Raw genomic sequence first — 27352 nt, 5'->3', positions numbered from 1 at the left:
ATTGGGTATTTGTGTTGGCTTAGCTGTCAGAGAGCATAGTACAGTAGGAGTATGTCCTCGCTTTTTCCCACTGTGTATTGTTGCTTTCCATTTTTACATCCAAAGACAAAACACTAGACTCTTGAAAAAGTATTAATAATTCCAGATCTTATTTCTCTGATTAATCAGTTTCAGTGTATGCCAGCATTTAACCTACTGTGTGACTGCAGTGTGTGATGTGACCACCTGGTACTTAACATCGTGTCACAGTCATAAAAAGGATCTTTTACTTTTACATTCAGTTGTGTATATATTGTTTTGTGGCAGTGGTGTTTGCACTGATCAAACATACAACAATGGATTTTTTTTCCCATCCTTGTTGTATGGTTATAAACCAGCTATTACAATAGTCTAAAGCTCTGAGAAAAAATGCAGATCTAAGAGCTAATATCATTTTTACATTTCTGATTTTTCACTTCCATACTGCCAACTTTAATTGTGTAAAATAAATAAAAATGATACTAAAAATAATACTCAGTTTGAATCGTAGTTGAACCCTCACCAGAATGTTGGGGGCACCACAAACCTCACCATAGTGAAACATCTCCCTAAGCAACAAATTTCACACCATCGTCTCCGTCGCCTTTGTGATTGTCGTGTCTTTGTGTGTCACCGTCACTAGCATGGTGATCCTGATTCGACCTAACAGACTCGCTACTTTCTTAGTTATGTCATCCAGATCAGATTCAGAATGTTGATCAAAACATGAATTAACAGAGTCTGAGTCCATCAGCAACTCCAAGGCTAACATAACTGTATATCTGTTTGTGGGCACAGGGATTGTTTTCTAGGTAGCTGGTGTGCGATTCACTTTCTGCAGCATCTTTGGCACCAGTGTTACTTTTGCGTGAACTCTGTCCTTGTCTTTATGGTTGACGGCGGAACTTCCTGTTGGCTTGTTTTTGAATTCGGAACTGCTATACTATTTGACAAGAGCTGTAACAGCGCCCCCTGTCTGATAACAGTGCAGAAAGGATTGCTGGAACATGTCGTTAATGATGGGAAAGTGTTCTGTCATAAATGATGGAAAATCTTGCCAGTGACGGGGGTAGTGTTCAGCCATTGAGTATGAGTAATGGGAAAAAAACTGAACAGTATGTATTGTAAGATTAGAACTTGAGGAACTGTGCCCCCACTTCTTGTGTGAGTAAGAATTCTGACATGAATGGACGGAAACATTAGTGGACGTCTGTCAAAAAAACTATTTCCTTGCACATTTATGCTGAAATTTGCATATAAAAGCCGAAAAGAAACAGATGAAAATGCCAGCTTTGTGTGAAGCGGTGGATAGAGAGACATGGCCAACGGGGACTGTAATGTAAACACGGCAGAGAGAGCGGTTGAGGCAAGTCAACTTTGGATGAGTGAGGTGAACTGTAGTTGAGCCGTGGGTGTGCGCTAAAACTGGGACGACCTGGACTTAAAAAAAATCACCTTCTCCCTCAAGGCACAGCACCTTATTTCTCTGTTTAGAAATTGTACAGTTCAGGCATATTTCAACTAATCTTAAACAAACTGACAGCGACTGGATCAAAACGATTGAAATTCCAGAGCACCACACACTGTGTGATTTCATCTCCTGACTGACAAGACTTGGACTGATCTTACATAAGTTTCAATCAGTTGCTGCTTCCATCTTGAAAAAGATTTCAATTATTAAAATCTTATAAAGCCCATAGCTTTTCAGGCACATGAGGTGCGGGAGAGATGTACAGATAAATATTTCCTGTGTGTTTCAGTATTGCGTTCCTCTTTTTCTCACTGCCTTTTTGACCTCAATGCAAATTCCTTATCAAGTTATCATGTAACATCATCACTTCCTCTCTTAAAAGTCGGTGAAGCTGTGGTAAAGGATTGTTGTGGGTAAGTGTGCGACAGTAACTTACATTGATTGGAAGAGATTTTTTGGGTTTTTGCTTTTTATAATAACATTTTTGGCAATGCATATCTGTTGTGTTGCTGAATATACTTACTTTTTACTTACTGGGAAGAAAAGCAAAACTGTAACTCTACTGCTGATTTTTCCTTCAACCACAAACTCTTGAGAGTAACTTCTAAAAGGGAAACCACCCAAATTCAGAATTTCAGTATGTTATTTCCATGGCGTGGGAAAGTTTAACCAATATTTGTGAACATGAGTTACTCTCTCTCAAAACCAGAAACCTGAGAAGAAAGTCTCAAACTTGTGATGTGTAAAGTCTGAAGCTGCTCCATTGACAGTAAATGGGATCCTGATTTTGTGGACCCACAGAATGTTTTTCTTTTTTATACCCAAATGAGCTTTATTTTATTTTAGTGTTCTCAGCTCTGAAACAGAAAATGTAGCCATATACTCAGAACATTCCCCTGGGCGCTCTCAGTGTCATCTATAACATCTTTCCCAATTCTTTGTCAGTGGAGCAGCTCCAGACTTTACACCCTGTGACATCACACATTTGAGTTTTGGCACTCTACCTTTTGTATATGGAAGAGAGTGGTTCATGTTTACTACTATTTTTGGACTGTCTTAGACCATAAGAATAACATATGAATGAATGAATTCTGAAAATGTGCGTAGCTCCTCTTTAAAGTCTTTAAACCTAAGCACCTATTTTGTATTTTCTGATGATTCATGATCAGTGACTCCAAACATCATTTTATTTTCAGCAAGTGACATCTGTTCCTCCCTGCTTGTTTGTAGAGGAAATGCATTGAAGTCATAAAGCTGTAATTTGCAGATTGCACAGTGTACCTTTTAGACTTTCAGACATAATCACAGTAGGTGTGACACTGCACTGCATGAGGTTTATGTACAAAGTGTAAAGTAAGAAAGTGGGTCCTTAAAGACAGCAACAAGTAGCTCACCACGCACATGTTTGATTTCCATAGCCTCAGCACTTTTCCAGGGAACTGTGTTCCTCTTTGCACCATATGGTCTTATTGGTCATGACCAGGAATGTTATTTGTGCTGTGATTCACAGCATGCAGACTAATGAGTAATCCTACACACTTAAATCCTTAAACTATGTATTGCCCACAGACAGCGAGGACTCCAGACAAAGCAATTACACCCATGTACTTACAAAACTGCGCTCCTGAAACGAGGAGTTGTGCATTTTGGCTGCGCTCAGCAACTTGCTTTAAAACCCATTTTATGATATTTTGAGGCAAGGAAAATGGACTGTTGTGTTTGACCCGAGCTAGCTTGATGAGTAAGTCTTGACACAGCGTTTAAGATGGAAAAATGGCAGAGCAGGGGGCCTGTCTCACGAAGCAGGCTTAATAGAGTTAGCTGGATAAATGCTGAGTAAAGCCTTGAGCTCTCTCAAATGTGAAACATGGAATGAAGTAAAAACAGATGTTCCAGGTTTTTACTCAATTCTTCTTATTAAACCTGCTTCACAAGCTGGATTCTTGGGCTGGTGTACATACTTGTGCTGGTTAAAATAACCCCCGTTACGACCCACCACATCGCCAAGGAGCCTGACCTGACCCGGCATGTGTCCTGTAGAAATAACCACAGAAACCATCCTGTGCTTCTAAGGCATCCAATCACTACCTATCTGTTAATGTGCATGTGTTAGGCTGCTGGTGCCAAATGAAAAAGTCAGTTTGAAGTATCAAACAGAAATTCATGAGACAGATACCTATTCGTTGTTACAGTGAAGAACCACTTTGTGCATGTGCAAGTTATGCCTCAGCTTAACGAGGCTCCGGAAGTGTTGAAATCAAAAGTAGAATGATAAATGAAAGAAGCACATCAGTTTAGATACCTTATAACATTGTTATAACCGTTAGTTGATTAATTGATAAGTTGCTTGACAGATGACTAATTTGCAACAACTTCCCTAATCGATTCATCAATTTGAGTCTTTTCTCTGGTTCCAGCTTTTCAAATGTGAATGTTGTGTGGTTTCTATATTCCTCTACAATTATGAAACAAACATGTTTTGATTTTGGACTGTTGTTGGAACAAAAAAAGACATTTAGAAGGAAAACTGATAAGCATTTTCCACCATTTCCCGACATTGTATTAGAGATCAGTATCGATTTTACCAGTTAATTGGCATTGGTAGGGTGTTTTACAAACTATTGTTTTCAGTGGGACTTGGCTCAGATAGTGCTCAGTGGCTCAGAGCCTCCACTAGTCATGCAGGGACATACATCATTGACCAGAGCTGAGGAGGGGATGGTTGTGTTGAGTGGAGCAAAAAGGAGCTGATCAGTGAGTGCAGCTCCAGAGAAAGCAAGTTCCCTCTGCTGTGCAAGTGAGTCTAAGAGCTTTGTTCTTCATTTTAGGGCTGCACAGTTAATTGAAATATTATGGAAATCTCAGTATGTCTGTATTTTATATATTTTTTGTGTGAATATTAAATGTAAAATAGACATTTGCCACTAAAATTGTGACTCATAATGCAATTGCAGTATGTAAAAATAGTGCAATATGATTATTTATTTATTTATTGCATATCATGCAGCCCCACTCCATTTTAAGCTGTATTTACATGAATTTCATGGCTAGACTGCAACAGTGGTACCAAGTAAGAGCATGAGTTTAAGTTAATGAGTCTGTGACTAGCCCTTTTTACACAGAGATCACTTTATAAGGCTGTTACAAAGTCCCTTATTTATCCCTTCTTTGCATTTTTGCACAGACCCAAACGTCAGTGGCATCATCCAGCGCGATTCCAGAATCTCACTGCGTTCCCATTTTGCAGACGTTTACAGCCACTGTGCTTCTTCTTTGAGTTAGCTGCTACCCGCGACCAGCTGCTTTTTAAATTTGTCCCCTCACTTCGTGATTGTACCATATACACAGAATGACGAGGCGGCACAACAGTGCAACATTGCTGCCTTGAACAGGCTGTGAAAAAGAGGCTACTGAATGAATGCCACCACTTCCTTTTTCAAAGTAAAAGCCCTAATTTCAAAGTTAAAGCCCTTTAGGATTTCATACACAGTTGAGCCATGTACTAGGTTTTGACCTAGTCTCATTTTTTTATGTTTCATGCAGAAAGAATTTTGATTTTTTTGAAAATACAGAATTACTCCACTCTAAAGCACCTTGTTTCAAATTACATTTAATTTTTTCAGCCCTGTCAAGTATCGGTCACAATATACTTAAAAATAGCTGAAATACAGGTTTTGCATGGAGGCTCCATACATGAAGTTGCGGTAATATTATTGTGTACCTGAGAATCTCAGGTTGAATTGGGGGAAAATAATAGCTCAAAAAATAGAAATTACTCCCACCTAGATTTTTTGTGGTAAGTTTGATGTTCAGTTGCAGTTTTATTTACTTGGGTATTAATTGTTTTGAGTCAGATGTTTAGTTCAACAGTTCTCCAGTTTCTAATATAGTCAAAGATTGTTTATTTCCAACACTTGCAAATTTTTTTCTGTAGGGGGCTGGGTAGTGTGATATCGACTGATTAATTGGCTGTCAGCTCCTGTTTGATACTGTACTCTACTCCACTGTCAGTTGATCTCTACATTGTATAGACCAAACAATTGATTGTTTGATAAAATAATGGACTAGTGTTGTCACGATACCAAAATCTTTGTTTCGGTACTGATACCAATATGAATTTCAATACTTTTCAATACTCTTTGGTACTTTCCCTAAGGAAAAGTCCATTTGGAAACAAACCTTTAGAACAATAAATAGTAGAGGTGTAACGATACCAAAAAAATCATGGTTCAGTAAGTACCTCGGTACGGACGTCATGGTTTGGTAGCTCAAATGTTCCACCAAGTTTGTGTTGTCTCATGTTGTCTCTCTTTGCGAGGCAGACTTTCTCTTGTCTTTTTTCACATGCGCCAGCTGCGAATGTTGATACAGGTGTTGTCATACACACCACTTGCGCAATATGTGCTCCAATAGGAACAAGGAAGGTGTTTGTGTGCATAAATGAATTAAATAAATTAATAAATTGAATCAATTTAAAAAGTACTGGTATTTTCCAAATGCAGTATAGTACCGTTTGGAATACTCTAGTACCGCAGTACTATTTTAGTACCGGTATACCATGCAACACTATAATGGACAGACTACCCATCAATGAAATGAATGAAAGTTGTCATTTGCTCCCTTACAAAATTGACTGCTTTAGACAGTGGCTTCAGGAGACTGTCTGTTGGACATTGAGCATGGGAACCAGCCACATGACATCGACATGATAAATGCTCAGAACAAATGACATGGAACAGTCACATCTGTTAAGCCCTCGGCATGTTATTAATGCATTCTCTTTGCTCATTAACTTTGAAAGGTGGGGTATAACCACGAGTGATGAGTGAAATAAAGACGCTCCTACATTCTGCGCCGCTCTGACTGCATTCCAGTACGTCACTGCTCATTGATTAAAATGAAGCCATTACTTTAGAATTGGGAACAAACAAATCTGTTAAGCTTTTTATTTTGCCTTCAGCTGAGGGAGGAATGAGGGCTGCGTTGTGAGCTATGTGTGGCCAGGCATGGTGAGTCTGAGCTCTGTGTCTGACTCTGCGAGTGTGTGCAGGTGTTGGAATTAGGCAGCAGAGCTCAAGGGGAGGATCAAAGACTGCAGCTGGGCAGGTTTTACAGCTCTGATGATGGTTATTTTTATTTCGCCTTCACTCGTCATCCCACTCACACTATGGCACCCCTATACCCTAAACATGTCAGTTTGTTGCTCCATGTTGTCATGAAGGTGTGGATACATTTTGTGAACACAATAATTAACTCTTAAAATGTACTCATCATGTGCTGCACATGTTAGATACATCATACTTTTTTCCCTTGATTTTCTTACTGATGATGAGATAATACAGATTTTCTTTAATGTAACATAACTTCTTCAGTGCTTTGAATTATGGATGCAGGGTATATGCACATCATCTTTATCTGCAGATAAAGGCTTTTAAATGAAATATCAGCGTTGGTCTGAAGTTAAGATTTCTGCCAGTATGACAGGCTGGTAAGATGACCCTTTAATTATCCAACTTATTAGTCAAAATAGGTCTAATGTGCCCTCGTTGTGGCTGTTGTCAGACAGAGAGAGCATCATCCAAGCCTGATAAAGTAGGATTCATTTCACTGTTTTTTTGTTGAAATAAGTTGCATAAAAAAAAAATCTGCCATGTTTTACATTTAACCTGAGCTAAAGCAGTTTTCTTATTTTTGCCCAGTAAATGTGTACCTTTTGGAAAGCACTGTATTTTATGCCGGCATCTGCCTGTGGGCCATCACAAAAAGAGCAGGCATAATAATATGCTAATTCCACTACAGGAGACACTTGATGTTCCCTTCAACTAGGTGAAAAAATATAGGTGCATATATCAGCATCTGTAATCAGCCAAAACAAGTTGGACAATGTCAGCATAACCGATATCAGCAAAAATCCAATTTTGTGCATCCCTACTTAATACTGCTGAATTCATTTTACTGCTGTGTGATGTGTCTTTATCTGCTTGAATTATAAATTTGGCCTACAGCTAATGATTAATTTTTACTTTTGATCAGTCGTTTGGTTTATAAAATGTCAGAAAATTATGATAAATGCCTGTCAGTCAACCACAACAATCCGAAACCCGAAGATAACAATTAATCTATAATTTTAAGACAATGAAAAGCAGTAAATCCTCACATTTTTACTTGGAAATAAACCCCCAAAAAGTTGACAGTAGTTTACGATTAATGTTAATATCAACTGACTGATCGTTGCAGCTCAAACTTTTCACAAATCCATGAATTAATTTGTTTAAAGAGTACTGGATTAACTAATTTTCTCCCTTGATAATCACATTAAAGGAGCAGTGTGTAGGATTTTGCCGCAGCTACCATTGAGGTAGTACACTGCAACAAACTAAAAACCCCTCTGCTCATCCCTACCTACAGTGGCCGTCAGGTAAGGTAAAGGTGTAAAAGGCCCTCTCTAGAGCCAGTGCTTGGTTTGTCCATTCTGGGCCACTGTAGAAACATGATGGTGTAACATGGTGAGCTCTGTGGATCCTTTGTGGATATGAAGTGCTCATTCTAACCCAACATGTCTTGATTTCAGGTGATTATAACCTAATGAAAATGTGAATATCATATTTAATTTCTGCCAATAGAGCCCCCTAAATCCTACTCACTGCTCCTTTAAGTATAATTACCTCCGCCAAGGAGGTTATGTTTTCGCCGGCGTGGTTCTGTTTGTCTGTTTGTTTGTCTGCAAAATAACTCAAAAATTCAGGAAAGGTGGATAATAGGACAAGGAACAGATGATAAAATTTTGGTGGTGATCGGTTGAAGCAAAGTGGATAAAATAATAAATAAAGTCTATCGTCTGACAGCCTCAGCAGCAATTCCAATTTCTAAAGACGGTGAAAATAGCGCCACCTGGTGGCCGGAAAACATGTCTGGTTCTACTTGCTAAATATTATTGTAATTCTAAAGTTGAAATTAATGTTTTGTGTTGGAAAAAAAGAAAGTGAAAAAGACAAAAAAACATTATATTCTGTGTTGGTACAAAATAAAAACGAAATAGATACACCACAGTGTCTCCATGGTGAACGCATATATAACCTGATAATGATAGTGATGCAAATAACATAATTGTGATGCAGTCTGCAACATCTGATGCAGAGGGAGAGGGAATATCACCTACTTGGCGGAGGGCTGCACTCTCTGAGTGCTTTTCTAGTTATATAAGGTTATTTTGGTAGCAGATGTGGAGCTCATCCATAAATACATAAAGATAACTTGTCAAGTGCGACCCATTATTGCCAACCCAGATCCGAAGGCTTTGCCACATCAAGCCAACAGTTGTCCAGCGGTTGCTGTAGGGCTGTCTGGGGCTGCCTGTTGTCTTTAGTTATCACAGTGTGGCTCTAGTTGGCGCTCAGGATGTTTTCCTACATGCAATTAGAAAACTAGTTATGTTCAACCATTAAGTGTGGTTTCTCCTCGTTTTACTGCTGCTGCCACTAGTAGCAGAAGTAGTGCCTGTTAAGTGTTTTTACGGTTTAATCTCACTCACTGTGGCTTGTAAATGATTGGCTGGATTAGTTTCTTTGTCATTTTTCCATAATGTTTTCAAGATGAGGAACACAGACAACTGGACAGTCATCTGGCCGTCTTGGCAGATGCTGGTTCCTTGTGGTTGGTTTGATGTGTCGGGGCCAAAAGTCAGTGCTTCTTTCTTTTTCTGTCACTACTAATCAATCAAGACCAGCTAGCCAATGTGACAGTGGAGCTGGTCGTTTCTCAGTGAGGAAACTTTAAGGCAACGTTGTCTGACAGCAGCAAATCTTGTAAAACCCTTGATGCACTCAGTGCACCGCACTGTCTCAGCTGAGGTACACTTCCTCTTTGCAGTATCTTTTACTTAGCTTTCATATGGCTTTAAGATTCCTTCCTTTCTTTCCCTTCACAATAGATGAGGCCAGCAAGGGGTATTAATATAAATGTACCTGAAATGAACCAGGCTATCAGTTTTTTTAAGTAAAAGGTTGCCGTGACCAAGTGGTGTGCAAATGGATTACACCTCTCACTTTGACTTCACTTATACATTATAGGGCCATTTTAGAACAAGGGGAATAATTAAAACTAAGTTAAAGTAATAAAATTAAGAAACGGCTGACTCACACTGTGGTAAATGGGCATTAACTGCCAGCTTGCATCTCCGGATGGTTATTTTACATTTTAAAGACCTTTTCTTGCCCACATCATCAGGCTTGCACTGCAGTTTTTCAGGGGGAACTCACATTTTTGTGCTACTCGTGGTTCAATTGCACCTCCATTATGCCAGTATTTAAATAAAAAGTGAAATGGGATTGGAGGGACTGCTATTGGTAGTAAGAAGTGATTTGATAAGGAGGACTGACACAAGTTAAGTAAATCTTAAGAATCATTACAGCGCAATCTAAAATGGATCAAACAGGATCAAAGGTTTAATTTGAAAATATATCAATTGTGTTCACTGCTGCAACAAAAGCGGCCCATTTTTATTTGATCTATTTAGCCTGACTGCTGGTTAAACTGCTAGATAGCTTTCTTTTTTTATTTTTTAGGTCAGTCATGTGTTCTCTTACATTGTGTCTCTGTCTGTGGCCTCAGGCTTTCACCATCTCGTCCATCTTGTATGCAGCTCATGAAAGTTCTCTTACAGACGATGAGGCACAGTGTCTCAATATTTAACTCGCTCTTTGCAGTGTTGCATGACTGCTTTCTGGGCCTACCTTGTGTTGAGCAATTGACAACCTTTACATCAATCTCGTTCTTAAAGAAACCCTGTTACATCACTGTCATTGTCAAGAAGTGAGGCTGCAGAGTCATGATTACTTTTAACTTCATTGGTTAAAGGAATACGCCTGCAAAATGACCAGTTGTAGATCAATTACTCCTTGAATTTGTGAAGGAAATGTAGTTTTTCCAGAACACCTCTCCAGTGACCAAAGAATCCAAAAAATTCATTCATGAACAGCAAAACTCATGCAGTATAAGCAAGTCTTATTTATCCAGTTGTATGCTGAGTACATCCCAAACACATGCGTTTTCTTGAGAACAGTGCAACCACCAGTGCGCTCAGGGCATGCTACTCGTAGGCGGAAGGGTTCGTTTTGTGACCTTTTAGTGAAAATGCGTGTGTTGGGGAGCACTGAGCATCCCGCTTGATAAATGTGAATTGGATTATCCTGCACTAGCTGTGTGAGAGCTTTTAAACAGATGTTTTGATATAGTTTTGCTGTAATCGCGGTCCCTATTTAGATGTATTTATAAAGAATGTTCACTTTTTTTGGATTCTCCATTCACTGTGGAGGCGGGAGAGAAAAACAAAATTTTCTTCATGACACGCAGTGAGTAACTGACATACGAATGATCATTTTGCAGGTGAAGTATTTCTTAAACAAGATAAAGGTAAGTCTACCTACACAGAGCTTGTGTCCCAAGGATGTGTTATATAAGAAGTGTCAGTGTCGGCACCATTTCCGAGGAAGTCTTTTTGTTCCTGCTCCCTCCTCCTGGAGTATGAAAGACAGTATTGATACTCATTCATGAAAATACAAAAATGTTGCAAGATAAACCGCACGCTATGTTTAGAGGATGCAAAATGAATGTCTGATTTTCCTCACAACCTGTCTTTGATTTTTTCACAAGAAGCAGAGGTGGAAGAAAAAAAAGGTGATTAAATAAACAAGTCATCTAGTCCCGCCTCACTTCAAAGTAATGTGTCGCTCTTCTTAGAAGCGTGCCACTTCCCTTCTTGTGAGCAGTGGTTTCTGCTTAGTGGATAAAACCATCTGTGTTCATATTTGGAGGCCAAGTGCCTTCATAGCTCGTTCTGCTGGTCCACCCCAGGGCTTTGCATGTGAGGGAGGATTGTGTTTGGCATACTGTGCCCTCACTGTACTCCGTGGCACCATCTTGACCTATTTCTGCTATCTAATGGGCAGATTTCTTTTTCTCCTGTCTGAAGTGGTTAGACCCCTTTTTTGTGAAGATTATTAATATTCTGTTCAGCAGAAGATTAAAGAAGGCACAAAAGAGATTGATATTATCTGAAGTTGTGATGAAGTACATGAAATGACACTTTCCTATCTGTAGCTCATGACACAGCACTGCACTTAGCTGCTGTAAGAACGTTACTTTAATCTAGTCCACAACAAAAAGAAAAGTAGTTAAAAAGATACGGAGGAGGGATGAACTTTTAATCTTCTTCTTTAACATTTGGTTGGGTTTCCCTCATACTTTCTTTTACAGGCTAATTTAAATGAAAACTTCTTCCGCATAGGGCCTTGCTAAATCGGATATTACTGTATCTTTTACCACATACCTTAATGTTGACATATTTTGCACCAGCTTTTGGTGCTTTCAGTTCATATTTATCCGCGAGAAACATATGAGAGGTAATTCTCTCCGAAATGTTAATCAAGTAGAAAGATTCACCCTTCATTTCCTGTGGTTAACACACTCAGTACACCACGGCACCGCCGCTCAAAGTTCATAAAACACATTTTAGTCGAACATTACTGAATTATCCAAAATCCAGGACAATAATGCATGGTAGTATCATTTGCCTTGCCCTACTTTTTCACTTTTAAGTAGCTGATCTGCTCACACAAAGGAAGCAAAAAATGTCCAGATGTATGTTCAGATCAATGTCTAACTTAGCTTAAACTAACTATACTAAGATGAGGCACAGTGACAGCAATTCATTACATTTGCATGCAGACTAATACTCCACTATTATTCCAAATATGATTCTTAATTTGAAATGGGTCATGTAAACAGCATATTCCATGTAGATATTCAGAATTAGGCCTTTTTCTGAATATAGCATTTTTTGATTAAGACATGTGGGACAGGCTGGTATTATTTGTGTCTTAATAGCAGTATTTTGGGCACACATACAGCCCTTAAGGAATATGCGTTTCAATTTAGGTTGGGATTATAAGTGGAATATTCATTTTCTTCAGCCATGTAGGAATATTGTCTTTTGCAGAAAGGGGTAAAAACCAGAATACTTTGTGCTTGTAAATGTAGTGATTGTCTCTTATGTAGTAAACAAAATCACACCAGACATCATTTTTCACTTCTTTATGTCACACTTTGCTCAATATTTGCTGTAACATAATTACAGAATTCATACCCCATGGACATGAGTAATATCTATATTTATGTATTAATGTTGTCAGCACTGAACAGTCCAAATTGTATTTGCACGTTTAAATAACATGGTTCTTATGTAGTTTGCAGAACAGGGTGGAGGCACGTTTTGTTGACTTACAACAATTCATCCTTGTCGATTCAGGAAAGTGGTTGATGGCTTGTTTGAAAGTGTTGACGCAGGAAGCAATCACTTTAATCTATGTTCTCTCTACTTTGTTATGAAGTTGTTGCCCATTATCTCACCTGCAAAAATTGGTAATTGCTGGAGGTCTCACCCCGTCTCTCCCTCTGTCAGTCAGCATACTTTGGAGATATAATTGTGTAAACTGGAACACCTCAATTTAGAGGCTGTGCTAAACTGTTGGTCCTGCTCCGCCTGATAAGGGCTAAATTATTTCTCACCCATCTCTCAGCTCAAACTTCCACCGCAAAGTACAACTAGAGTGAATTGGAAAACACCAGAAATGAGAGGCTGAAGGTATGTAGTCCATAATTGGACTCTGGAGAAGTGAAGCAATTAACTGCGGGGAAATAGGGGGGTTGAAGAAATTTGCTGGAAAATCTTCTGACAGGATATGATTGGCCCAAAGATGATGGGAGAAGAAGCTGCCTGCTGAGTGCTGAAATGAGCTGCTCTGCATGATTTGTGCAATCCCACGCAGGTGTTTCCTCTTTCTTGTGCTGCATTGCCACCAAGTCATCTGCCAGGAGCGAGACTCCCCAACACCTTCATAAAGCCTTTTCAGGAGATCTTTGCTTCTCCACCGAACTTAAACTCCCAAACGGGATTCTAGCACGTGTTTCATCTGACTTTGTAGCAAAGTCTGAAATGAACTTTAGAAAATGTCACAAAATCTGTGACTTATTTGTGTTATTGCAGCAGCTGCATTGACATGATGAATAAGAAAATGCAACAGAAATGCAGCCGTGTCAGTGAACACGCCCACATGAAAAATGGAAATCGCCTTTGAGAAATTAATTAATATTGAGAGGGTTATTACTCACTTATGTCAGCTAATATTTGCATTTACTGTATGCTCTGAAGGTGATAAAAAAAAATACTTTTTTATATTGATATTCTAATGTAAACAATGATGTAATAATGTAAACACAAAAGGAGCCATAAACTGGGGAAGCACAGCCCATTTAATATATCTGGGAGATGTGGTGGACAGATAATTTAAAGTCAGCCTGTGGAGCAAACATCACTAAATCATAATGAATAAGACTAATGCCTTTTCATCGCTCTATGACAAACACTTCCTCTATTGACAAAAGAACACCCATAGCGAGCCTAAGAACATTTTTGCAATATTAATACATTTATGCAGATTCTGCCCCCTGCCCATATATGATTTATAGCTTATATCACACTGACTTGGACAGAAGCCAGCTATAGAAACGGCATCACTGTTTCTATTCATCCATGATCTGTTACTATACCCTGAGGGCCTTTCCAGGGTCCTTGAGTCAAACACGTGGCTCAGACACACCAGCCATATAGATTGCCACCTTTAAATATTTTATTATGCTTAAGCATGTTTTGTAAGCTGGTTTACTTGTGCAATATCTTCATTAATCTTTAACGCACCCCTCTGTGCACTGTGGCTCTGGCCTACTTTAGCCAATGAGAGCTGATGGCTCTAACGGAGTGTGCAGCCCTATAGAGCCGGCGTAGCATGTCCCTTTGGAGATGGTGCCGCTTTGAAGTGCAGGAACGATAACGCTGCAAACATAGTTCACAGTCAGAGTAGTTGGATGTGGGCCCTCGTTTTGGTGCGGACCCATTAAGAGGCTGGGCTTTTCATCCAGAGGGAGATCGTTTCTCATCTCGGTACGGTTGATCAGCAGCAGAGTGGTGCATCTCTAAAGCGTCTTTGGTCCGGCTGCCTTTGGTCCTTGTGTTGCTGTCAATGAGAGAGCCTCCCTCTATTCGACGCGCTGGCCTCTCTCTCACTAAGCAGACCCAGATCTAACTTCATCTCAGTGAAAGCTGCTCTTCTTTGGAAGTTAATGAACTGCAGAGATTGACTTATCCTGTTTGCTCTGCCAGAGACTTCTGTGTGGAGAGGAAGGACTTTGGTGCCCATATACCCAAAATTAAATTCTGAGCCATTTCCACCGCAAAACAATGTTACTGATACAGTCTATGTAAAACTGTTATTTTTAATCATTTAATATGTTAAGTAACTGAATTGTGAAACTACCCTTTACAGAAACATCCACATTCATTTATCTTTACAGTATTTATGGATCATGTCAACAAAACTGTTGTTTAATCAGTCAGCAGGCACACATGTTGTGTTCTCTTACCCTGAAGTTTCATAATGCAGCTTCTAGAGGAAATCTTTGTAAATGGTTTAGGTAGAGAAAAAGATGACATTGCATTTCAGAAATTCAATAATTACTCAAGGTGAACCTGATTTTCTCGTACATTATATAACACACTGCAGTATTTACAAAGCAGATGTTGCTGTAGAGACATCTACAGGAGACTTGGGCCATGATTGTGATACATGACCAACCTCTTTGTTTCTGAAGCAGTTCATAGATTAGCCACAGTTTCCAGAGAGCAGATCTACAATAGGACAATGGATCTGGTCCTGAACAACATGTATGCCACACTACAAGATGAGTGCATGAATATATATCAGCAGTGGCAAGCTTCTTAATAACAACAGCTAAAAACGACATCAAGACAGAGAAATAAGTACCGAGCAGTGAACATCAGTCTGTCTGTCGTTATTCATCAGTCGTAGCTTCATGGAGTCATGGAACAAAATAGAATCACACCCACGCACTTCTCACTGCTGCAAAACAAGTTGGGCAACCAGAGAATTGTCTTTGGCTTATTTGATCCACCTTTAACCGAGTTATTGTGCATAGAGGGTGTTACGACAATGTGGGGATAAAGCTAATAGACTGATCTTAATTATGTCCAAGTGCGAAGCTTTTTTAAAGTTAATTTGTGTCCCTGAACCCTCCAGATGTTACGATAAAGCGGATGTCTGGCCACTCCTTAAGGTTTTTTATTAAGCAACATTTTCAGGCAGCAGACATTTATAGTCTGCAGTTACTGAATGTGTAGACATGTCTGTGGAACAAACTATTTTTCACTCCCAAAAGTTAGGAAAACAATCTGTGATGCAAATAGCCTGTAACGACTCTTAGTAAAAGAGATTTGTTCTCTCACCTCTGGTTGTCAGCACTTTAATTACAGCTCAACCACTGATAGCATTCTGTTACCCTGTATGTGTTTATCTTTTTAGATTAGCTTATTAATCAAAAGAGCACTGCATCAGGTCAAACCGGTAATTGTTATCTTGTTAAAAACCTGCCCCACAGTGATAGCACTAAAGGCCGACATCCTGAGAAGACAAAGGCAGTGCATGAATCAGTGTTTCTGGAGACGTAGCCTGGGGATGACATAAATGTCTGGCTTCACTCGTTCCCCTTGAAAAAACATCACTCTGAAGACAAAGATGGAAAAGAAATAACAAACTGGTCAGCAGGAGGCCATCCCCAGCCTAGAGCAAAGCAGTGAACACCCATATTGCCAGGGGTCCTGGGAACTGCAGCAGCAAAGGCCCAGCAGCACTCAGTCATTACTCTGCTCTCCCACAGAGGAGCGATGGGGGCTGGGATGGAGCAGAACCACACACAGGTCACAGGGGCTATAACAAGAGCCAGATGTGCTGAAGGGACGTAAAAAAAAAATAAAAAAATACATGGACGCGCACCTCTCTCTGGCTTTTAAATATGAGCACATTCACATGTGCGCACACCCACACAAACACACAGAGAAGGTTGAGGTATTTGAAGAATGTCAGCACTGAAATGGAAAGAACTACTTTCTGTTACGTTCATATGAGATAATAATAGTGGTTGGAATAATAGCAGTAGGCTGCAATCGTTGATCATCACTCTTTTCTGCCATTTCTCTAACAAAAAATAACAGGAAATCAAAAGCCTTCACGTAAACACTTCAACCAAACAAACAGCCTCTTGTGGCTAAACTGTCTACTTGTTAAATGCATTATGGATTATGCCTGTTGTGAAGCTTACGTGCTCACACCTGCAGGGGAGGTGTGCTCTGCTGAGCAAGATGTCCCGATTGGTGGCAAACAAGTAGAGCTGAACTGACAGAAAAATAATCGATTAATTGCGTCAGTTGTTTTATATAAGCAAAAATAGTGAAAAAAATGCTGTTGCAGCCTCTCAGATTTGAGGGTTTGCTGTTTTTCTTTTTTCACTGTGAACATAATGTCTTCGGGTTTTTAACTAACAAAGCACATTTATAGATCCCACTTTGACTCTGGGAAGTTTTTCACTACGTTTCTTTACATTTTATAGACTCAATGTTTAGCTGACTTAACTATGAAGTGAATAAGGAAAATAATAACTAGTTGACTAATTCATGAAGTAATTAAAGTAGCATGCAAAGCAGGGCCAATCATTTCAAATGGGCACTGTAGGTGCATGTGTTCCATGTGCTAACATTAGTTCAGTAAAGTTTATATGTAAGCGACAAGTACAGAGAAACATTGACGGCTGCAGTAGCAGTGTCCCATGTACTGTACACGTGTTAAAAGCCAAAGCTAATTTTCAGTATCAGTCTCCTGATGGCCATTGATCGTCCAAGTGATCATTGAAAGTCTAAAATCAATGCAAGCTATTGTTAGGCTTATGTGAAGTTGAGGGTTATGAGTTGGACCCATATTTATGAAGATATGAAATAATAACACGAAGATAGTAAACTATTTATTTCCTCCCACATTGTCAGCGTCACGCCTTCCCTTTTATCTTTCACATTATACTGTAAGCCCTTTACATGTACACTGCATTACTGCTTACCAGAAGCGAACTTGACTGGTGATGACTGGTTCAATATATTAGAACAATTTTGCCTAAGATTTCTCTCTGGTCTTTTCTGTAAGTTTATATTCCAAGCAATACCTTATTATCACAATGAAAAGTACCGAAACAAATATATAGCCTATGTGACAAAATGGCAGTTTATTGTTTTCGCTGGTAAAAATGTGAAAAAAAAATTTCGGACACTGCCTATGCAGTGATGACTGAACGTCGTCATTTATTCGATGAATCTGTTTCCAGTGTACTTCGTCATGTTCACCTTATATTGATACACCAACTTTTCCACCTCCCCAAAGTGTGAAAACTTTTTATTGCAATGTTTTGAGTTTTAAAATTATAATAAAATAAAAAAAGGGGTAAGGGAACACACCTCATGTTACTTTTTATTTTGATAGAGATTTTTAGGGCATGATCTCTCTCTAAGGCAGTTTATTTTTCCTGGGTTTTGCTTGCCAAATCTGTGTTTATACTTCTTAATAATATTTTTTAATTGTCACCGTGAGGTTATTGCAGCAACTATTAAGTTCATCATATTTTAATAGGTTATGTCTTTCCAGTTAATTTGCTGAAACTCTGATTGAAATTGTGCCCAGTTGTGTTTTGGAGTGCATTTTATTGTCACTGAATTTCTGGCATGGGTTGAGAATTTTTTTTGGGGTTAATTTATGAGCAAATAAAGTCAAGTTATGATCAGATAGACCTGTGATTAAATTAGATGTTTTAATTACGCTACATGGATTTCAGCCACAGCATGCCTTTGTTCCATAGTTTAAGCTCCTACTTTCTTTGCAAGTACTTGTTTGTTACCTAAAACTAAAAACAACTACCCCCTTCATTTCCCTCAGGATTAATAAAGTATCTGTCAGTCTTTCTAAAGATTATGCATTATATGTCACAATAAATTAAGATAATGATTTAATCAGAACTATCAGATTCAAGATTTCTTAACAAGAGGTATTAAATATATAATTATAATATAGTATATATGAGTATAAGCTAGCTGAGTCTAGTGTGCCAACTATATCTTCACATTAAGCGCTATTAAAAGCAATGTCTGCATGTTCTGGTGGTCTATGCATATTAATGAACTGCAACGCTCCTGGTTTAGTTCTGTACAGGGAGCTTTGTAGCATGTCCAACTCTCTCCTCTGTTTCCTATCATTTTGCTTTACTTAACTACTGAAAAAGGCAAAATGCCAAATAGAAAGCCAGGAAAAGCACATAAAAATACCTGTTAAATTATCTGTATTGGACTAAATACCAAATAAAGAGTTTACGATTTCTAATGTCCTCAGTTAAGATACCATAGAGTACCCTAAAGAAACTAAAACCAAAATAAGTTTAAACTTATGAGGAAGAGGTCGTGAATTTGGTCCCAGGACTAATGTTATAACTCTGGCTGAGGAAATGAACACATCACCTAATGGAAAGGAAGCCAATTCACAGGGTCGTTAAACAATGCTCTTACCCATCTGCTCCAGTGGCCACGAGATAAGACTGTGGTTATGCTGGGCAGCTTCCAGGTGTGAATGTGTCATTGTTGCTCGAAACCAGGATGTTTGCCAAAGACATTTAAACAGGATTTATATAGGTTGGTCCTTCACGGTCTCTCATTAAATTTAATACGAAGCACCTCAGCTCTAACACATATTCCTCAGTTCAGTGGCTGAACAGAGAAAGTTAAAGTTGTTGGCAGTCGGAGCGAGCCGCATTGTTCAGCACTGTGTTAGAGGTAACTGATCTGTCTGTGGAAACAGTTGGTTTTGGCTTGTATCTCATGTCACGGAGCACGTAACGAGGACAGGATGCTCCTGTCTTTAACCGGACCTGCGCGACCCAGCCTCTTTCCTCATGTTGTCCACACACTCGCGGACACGCATACACAAGCTGACCCGAGGGGCGGAGCGGTCGTTTGTGGTGCAGTTTAAAGAGGGGTAAAGGCTTAGATCTGATAAGCCTTTTTACAATGAAAACAATGAGGTGAACGTTCTTAAAGCCTGTAACTAGTCTAATGGAGAATGCAGTGTGGGAGGAATGCAGCATTTGGGTGGAGCTTTTTTCCCTCTTTGTAACAGGAGTCCTGCTAAGTTGTAACAGATCTGCAGTTTTTGAGCTGTTTGGTTGTGCTGCAGTGTAGCAGAGATGCTGGATTTAGATTTCAGATCAGGTGTCCTTATCACTTATAGAGGTAGTTTAGCTACACATGACTGGCGGGGTTGGAAAAACAGGTTTCTATGCAAGAGGATTCTGCTTCTGCGTTGCTGGAGGATCTAACTTTAAATAGTTTATGATAATTATACTGTTTCCCTGTTGTGATGTACGTGATGTCGTCCACAGTGTACAGACACAAGCACAGTACGTTTTGTGTGCCTGCAAGTACACTTTCTTCTTTGCGGCAATACTAAATTAGAATCTGAGGAACGTCTTGTTTCTCTCATCAGTTGTGTCTTTCTCTTTTTTAGCCTGGGTGACCTCGAGATGTCGATACAGTTGCTTTTATTCACATGCCTTGAAAGAAATCTTGTCAAAATATTGTTTGGCACAAAGTGTCTGATAAGAATATCAAGCAAACAAACAAACACTTCTCTCTCTTCCTCTCTCACTCTCTCTCTTGCACCTTTTAAATTCATTTTTCGGAGCTTTTCAGCTCTTCCAATCACGCACCAGGCTGTTTCCTCCTCGCAGCGCTGCACTCTGAGTAGGTGCTTATTTGTTTTTGAATGTTTCCAGTAATGTTTTGGTAACCTGCCAACTTGGCAGAAATGATTCCTAAATGCGCTAGAGGTATTTTTCCTTTGTCATTCCTTTGAAAAAGAAGTGTTTGTTCTTCCAGGATGTTACATCATCTGTTTTATTGATGTGAAAGTCAGGTCTCTCTGTGTTCTTCAGTTTCCACGGAAGTCCTTAAAGTTGGGTAGATTGAGCTCGACAGAAGAGTGACACTCCAAAAAAACAGACAATTCTTTCTAGGTCATCTTTCCATGTTGCAAAGGAAGAGGAATTTACCAAGTCTGTGTACAGTATCAGTTGTTGGTGTGTGTGCGTTCGAGTGTTCATGAATATTTTATTGCTGATGTAAGCTATGCATCAATGAGTTACAGTTTTCCCCCCACCTCATCAGATGTTTGTGAAATTGAATCCCTGGTGCCTGCTATTGAAGACAGAGCTCATCTTCTTTATTGTGTGTGATGATTTTGCTGACTGAAGCCATACTGATTGAATTGGATGCCGTATGCAGTCGGTTTTTAACTGAGGGGGTTCTTGTCACAAGCTTGTTGGATTGGGAATGATGCAATATACAAACCTGTTTTTTTGTTTTTGTTTTTTTTGCTGCTCGGAGCAACGCTGCACAAGATCATTTGTCACCTAGGTTTAAACCAATATTAAAATAAGGATGTTTTTTATGATACTGATTTATATATGCATTAATGGCAAATGTACTGAATCCAAACTAAAACTGCTTGTTGTGTCAGGCCAGCAGACCAAAAACCAAAGGCATTCAGGACATAGTGATGTGAAATGGGAAGCGCATGTCAGCATATTGCCTATAAAAGTCCAGTGTGCAGGATAAAGGGGGGTAAATTGGCATAAATGGAATACAATATAATAAATATGTCTTATTTGATGTATAATCACCTGAAAATTAGAATTCTAGTGTTCTTCTCCTCTCAGAATGAGCTGTTTATAGCTACATAGGGAGCAGGTCCTTGTCTACAGAGATTACCATATTGCACTGCTGTATTTCTACAAGAGCCCAGATTTAATGAACCAAACACTGGCTCTAAATAAGGCCATTCGCGTTTCGTGTTGGCCACTGTAGGTAGCAGCTCCTTCGTGACAAACAGTGTCTGAAAAACACCCATTATTCAGTATAAAACTGCTTTATTTTATGTTTGTGCCTGTTTAAATCACCTAGTCCTTTTGTTGTAGGAAGAGACCTCTGCAGATAATTCGGCTCCTGGTAAAAATCTCCTGAACAATAAAACCTGAAGATATTCTAGTTGGGAGACATTTCAATCTGCCATCTTCACCGCTAGATGCCACTAAATCCCTCTAAATCACACACACCAGACCTTTAAATAAATGACTAGCACTATAAATCGATAAGCAATAGGTCTCTTAATGCCTGTACATCTCCTCCATTTGTTTTATTGATCATGGAAGGTGTTCTTACTGAGCACACATGCATGTTTACAACAGAGTGCCCTTTTCCATTACATTCATATACATTCATCTGAATATTCATACCCATTGTTAGAAAATGCGGCTTTATTGCCCTGCATTTAAATTGCAACAGAGTCCATAAATCATGATGCAAATATAAATGTTATTATGCACATGGAGTGCACTAGAGCCGATGTTGAAATTGGCTCAGGAGGGAACTGGGCTCTCACAAACCTGAAATGTCCAGATTGCTGCCATATTTACCACAATATACAGGAAACCAACTGCGCAGGAAACACTGAAGAGGCTGTTTTTGTGAGGAGTGTCCATCTGTTTGGATGTGTTTCTCTGGAGGCTGCTTCAGCTCGGGGAATGTTACCAATGTTTTGGACAGGACACTGTGGTGGCTATAGTTGGTGAGCCTCAGTGACTTGCTCTCATTCCCAGGGCACAAGTCCAGATGTACTCTGCTGTGGCACAGCGGAGATACTTCAGCTCCCAGGTTTCCCTGAGAGTCTGGTGCTGCCATTCCTTGACTTTCCAATACACAAAGTAAAACTAGGAGAACTGCAATTATGGTGCGCTGGAAAGAAGCCGAGTCCTGTGCGGTGTTAAGCTCCGAGGGAGCTTTCCCAACAAGTGGGTTCATGTGTTTAGTCCACAGAAAACAGTCAACCTCCCACTGCTTTCCAGACCTATAATACTAGCTGTTCATGAAAGAATCTCTCTCTCCCCTCTCTACACACACAACACAGCCTGGAACCTTTTATTATCCTTATTTTGGTACCAGGTCAGCTTGTTCATCTATTTTGGGACTGTTCCTCATTTTTTTTCCATCTTACAGTAACTCTCAGAGACTGGTATTACTTGTTACTCTAGGTTCCAGGAAACATGCGTTGCTTTATGCAGAGTCACAATGACACACTGAGAGAGAAATGATGGGCAACCACAAACCAACGTGTGTCTTACAGTGCCTTTGTTTGATCCACTTTAGTAATTTTACAGTATGAAATATATTTATACCAAAATGGATTAATGTAGAAATAATTAGAATTCATTATTAATATCTATCTAATGTGCAAGCTGAAAAAGTCTGACTACTATAGCTTAAAATCAGATGGATCCATCCAGGCCATCCCATGAATAACACATTGAAGATTTTTTGAGAGTCTTCATAGGACCGAATATCGTCAGACTCTAGGAAATGGTTGCGGCCAGCCTTCCTGTCATTGTCCCAGCTACCATGCAGCAGCAGCAGCAGCAGTGTGGTTTGGGCAGCCAGAATGCTGAATCCAGCAGTTGTGGCAGTCAGCTGGACACAGTCTGTGTGTTCAGAGCTTCAGATTGGACTCTTCAACAGAAAGGAATGTTCCCATCTGTGGACCAGTGCGACCTGAAATGCCACCACAGAGCACACACACGAACTTAACGGGAAACAGGGTGCACAAAGAGGACAAAGAACAGGACACAAGATTGTGTCAACATCAAGAAGATTCAAGTGAACGATGTGCCAGTGTATTGGGTAAACAGCTGGGTTGAATAAACCTGTTTGGTTTTTTTTGGTATTCACAGTCATGCGTTTTGAGCCAACATGGAAAGGCGTAGTATTTTTACCCTCCCTTTTTTATTGTAGATACATCCCTGCATGTGTCATTATGAACAGTGGTGGCGTGTAACCAAGTGTATTTACTCCAGTACTGTATTGAAGTACAAACACACATTATATTCATCTGGCAGCTGTAGTTAATTACTTTATATTTTACTTTACAAATTAAGATTTATAGATATGTTTGGAATTTTTTGATGCCACCACAACTCTGAATTTACAACAGTTATAATGGTGTAAATTGTCATACCCTAACAGGTGCATTAAAACTAACACAAGAGTGAGAAAGCTGTTACTTCATCACAGTTTGTACACGCCCACGCAGACTTGAGAAGAGATCTAATCGGGAGACATAAATGAAAACAGCTGTGTGGGTGGACCATGGGTGTGGAGGGGGTTTAACGGGAGTCCTGCTATAAATGCCTACTGCGTGGGTTTTGATTCAGAGTTCACTGTCAGATTTCATCCGTTGTCATCACGGCATGGCTAGACGCATGTACTGTTGGTGATCAGCCTTTTGTGTTTTAATTACATTCCACACAGTAACTGAGTTTACATTTGGCTATTTACTTTGTGATGTAGAACGTGTGGATAACTGTATCGCCTTGTCTCATTACCAGGTCCACAGGAAATCTGTGCCCGCAGAATTCCAAACAACCATTCACGCTCACATTCACACTGTTTACATTTGTTTATTTAAATGTGTGCAGCAAAATATAGAATGATCTGAAGTGGTGTATTTTTATATGATGTCATGATGGTATTGCACAGTGGAAGCAGCGGAGTTTCGGGACTTTGATTTGAGGTTTATCTGTACATCTCTGTATTGCGTTGATGCTGTGACAATCTAAACTCCCTGTGGGAAAAATAAAGTATCCACAGGATGAAATGATGGCGCTGTAAGGTCACTGCCAGTACCCAGTCATTGTGTTATGCTCGGCTCTGTTGTTTTCACTCTCGCCTGCTGCGAGTGAGATTGAGGAGGAGGTAGGGATGTGGAATGGCTCGATGTCTGTGCTCAGACGACTTGTAGCACATCCCGTTTCATTGAGGACCCATTCAGCAAGACAGTTGTGTCTGCTATCCTTTACCAGTGTCCCATTTAGATCTGTGCCAAACACACTAGAGACTTCTCTCATTATGTTGTTGTGAGTTGTTTTGTCCTTTCAAGGTGTGTTTGACATGATATCTAACAGCCAGACTGTTGTCACTGAAGAAAAGACCATGAGCACAGAGGATGGATTAAGTTACAAGAAGTTTACTGCACTTCCCAGTCGAGAGTGTGGACATTTCGGAGACAACAACATCCAAACAGTGCTGTATATCCAAAGTGCAGGGGCTGATGAAACCACTGGGAAAATGAACATCTGTGCATTTTAATTGATCGAATCAGGTCAAGCACAGAGCCGCTCCCAAACTGTAAAAAGTCATTATCTGTGCTCACTTTTATGAGAACTTCAGTCTCTCTAAAACAGCTGGCTCCAAAGATTGTTGGACTGAAATATACCCCAACAAGACATTCACTCAAAATAGCTCAGCTCAGAGGTACAAAGTTTGCACGCATCTTGCGAGGGCCTGTGGTCTGACATTGAAGTTAGTCAATTGAGCGAGATGCATACTGCGGTCATAATCGCTTTTGGTAATTCATCTTGCACGCACAGCTCTCTCTGCACTCATGATATGTTACATAAACTGTATTAATATAGGGCTTGAATATAATGCTTTTGTGCTAGGTTCACATATAATATGCAAGGCAACAAACTGCTTAATGTCTCTTCACCTTCCACTGTCTGGAGCGTGTGTCTGATTGATATTATTTTTATGCTGGACCCAGCGCAGCTTTATTTGACAGGGAGCTGAAATAAAGGCAGCCATGTCATATGAGTTTAATGTTCCTTGACAAGGCAGTGACTGCTTTTCATTCTCATAATGTAGAAGAGGGCAGAGTTGTTTTGCTCCGCGCTGCTGTCTACTATGAATAATTCTGTGTCGTAACTGCATTCAACATATCTTCCCCCGATTGCTGAATTATTTGGTTGGAGGAGCTCATTTGTTCATACTGCCTAGGGAATGGAAATTATGAATAATTTTGTTGGTCGACATTCACCCACATAAATGAACACATCAATTTCAGATAAGGAGGAACAAAGCGTTACGGCGTGTACGGCAGCAGCTGGACCCAGTTTGCGTGCGACTTCTGTGTTGATTTGCTTTCATAAGATTAGAGAATGATAGGGGAAATAAACCATGATGACCCATTGAAAGCCCAATCCAATTTCTCTGAAATGGACTCAGTGCTTTCAGCTAATTTCGGTTCCACTTAATTGCTGTTGACAGTATTTTCACTCAGCTTCATTGTAAGTAAAAGAGTACCATACTGATTAACGTTAGCTCATTATTCTCAGGGCATTACCTGCATTACCACGCAGCCTTGATTCAAGCTGCAAGGACAAACTGCACCTTATGTTTCATTAACTCATCTGTTTCACTGCTGCACCCATTTTGCAGATAGCAACTTGAAGGTGCCCCGTGGAGGTTTTTTGTAAACAAAGTTTGCCAAGTTTTTTTTCTGTTTCACATTGTGTTTCTCACAACAGTGCATTGCGTGTGTACCCTTGAGGTCTAACAAATGTGACGAGTGATTTTTTTTTTCCCCCAATTAAGTGTCCTATATCGTTTACATCTGTGTTTACATGTAGACAGTCTTCTTCTTACCTGCCTTTGCATGCACGTTGCCATGTTTGTTGGTTCATTACAGCACCTATCGATAAGCTAAATAGTATTAAATGATTGGCAGGACTCTATATTGTGTTACCCACGTGCATGTGCATCCTCAACACTTTCTCATTCTCAACTCGTCAAATATGGCAGCTTGGTCAGGGTCCCTATGCTTTAAACTATGACGCTCTAGATACCCCTCTAGTGTCAATTTCCACTTGATACATGCATAGTGCCTTAAATAAACTTTAGTGTTCACAGGAAACATGTCACCAAAACTGTTTTAGGTTTAGGCAACAAAACTGCTTAGTTAGGTTGATACACAAATTTCACGTGACAAATGTGTTGCAAATGTATGGTGACACATCTGTCAAGTGACATTAACTACGTAAGGTAGTTTAGAAAAACCCAAAAAACAACTCAACCTTTCACACAGGACAGGAACAGCAGCCTCCTGGTTGAAAGTCTTGTGTTTGTTTGACCCTTCCCTTCCACCACTCCTCTGTCCTTCCCACCCTACTTGGACTTTCTCGCTCTGTATAGTACTTTATTGCCGTGAATGGGTTTATAATTGGAGTTAGTTGACAGCCTGATATGTCTCATACAGACGCTAGAGAGAGACTTCTGCATTAGAATTAGATGCCGACAGCCACTGACCAGGCTTCTGTATTTGATGCTGTGGGAATGAGAACAGGCAAGCATTCCCATGTACGTGTGTGAGAGTAAAGAAAACCGGGACCCACACGTACATTTACATTTTGTATGCAGCTGTGATTATTATCCGTCCTTTAAATGTCAGGGCGTCAAAGAGAGATTCTATAAATTCCAGGCAACCATTACATGCCACATCAGACCTGGGTATGACATGCTTTGCCTGCGATAACAACTTTAAAGATGACTGAGATATTCAGGGAAATGATCCTTTACTTACAGGATGTCCTTTGGTTTCTTTCAACAGATACATATCGAAAGTGCTTTCAGAAATGGTCTGTGGCTGTTTCATGGTGCTGTTCACAGTTGTGATGCAGTTCATTTATGGGAAACTTTGATGTGTGCGCAGAGCTTAAAAAGTGTAATCTCTACCAGGTAGCTGGGAAATGGGTGTGCCCGTAATGTGCGTTTATGCACTGCTGATGATCCGGCTCATTGGGCTGATGACATTGTGTAGACTACCCTCCCCTCAACAAAGGGCAAGGACAGGTTTTAGGAAGTATTGTTGAAAAATATATAAATTTCATAACCTTTTTTTGTGTGTTGGCGTATTTCAGTACTTTTCTGTGTGAGCAGTCAACAGGATCAATTTTTGGCGACATCAATTTCTCGCTTATTTCTGCACA

General features: G+C 39.8%; 1 protein-coding gene across 4 annotated transcripts in view; it reads left to right on the top strand.

Moving 5' to 3' along the window:
- The window catches only part of furina (furin (paired basic amino acid cleaving enzyme) a), a 108955-nt gene that overhangs the window by 9668 nt on the left and 71935 nt on the right, over positions 1 to 27352 (top strand). The gene's annotated exons all lie outside the window — the stretch shown is intronic.

The sequence above is a fragment of the Epinephelus fuscoguttatus genome, linkage group LG2 (genome assembly GCF_011397635.1).
Source record: "Epinephelus fuscoguttatus linkage group LG2, E.fuscoguttatus.final_Chr_v1".
Classification (NCBI taxonomy): domain Eukaryota; kingdom Metazoa; phylum Chordata; class Actinopteri; order Perciformes; family Serranidae; genus Epinephelus; species Epinephelus fuscoguttatus.
This window is presented reverse-complemented; position numbering and strand designations above follow the sequence as displayed.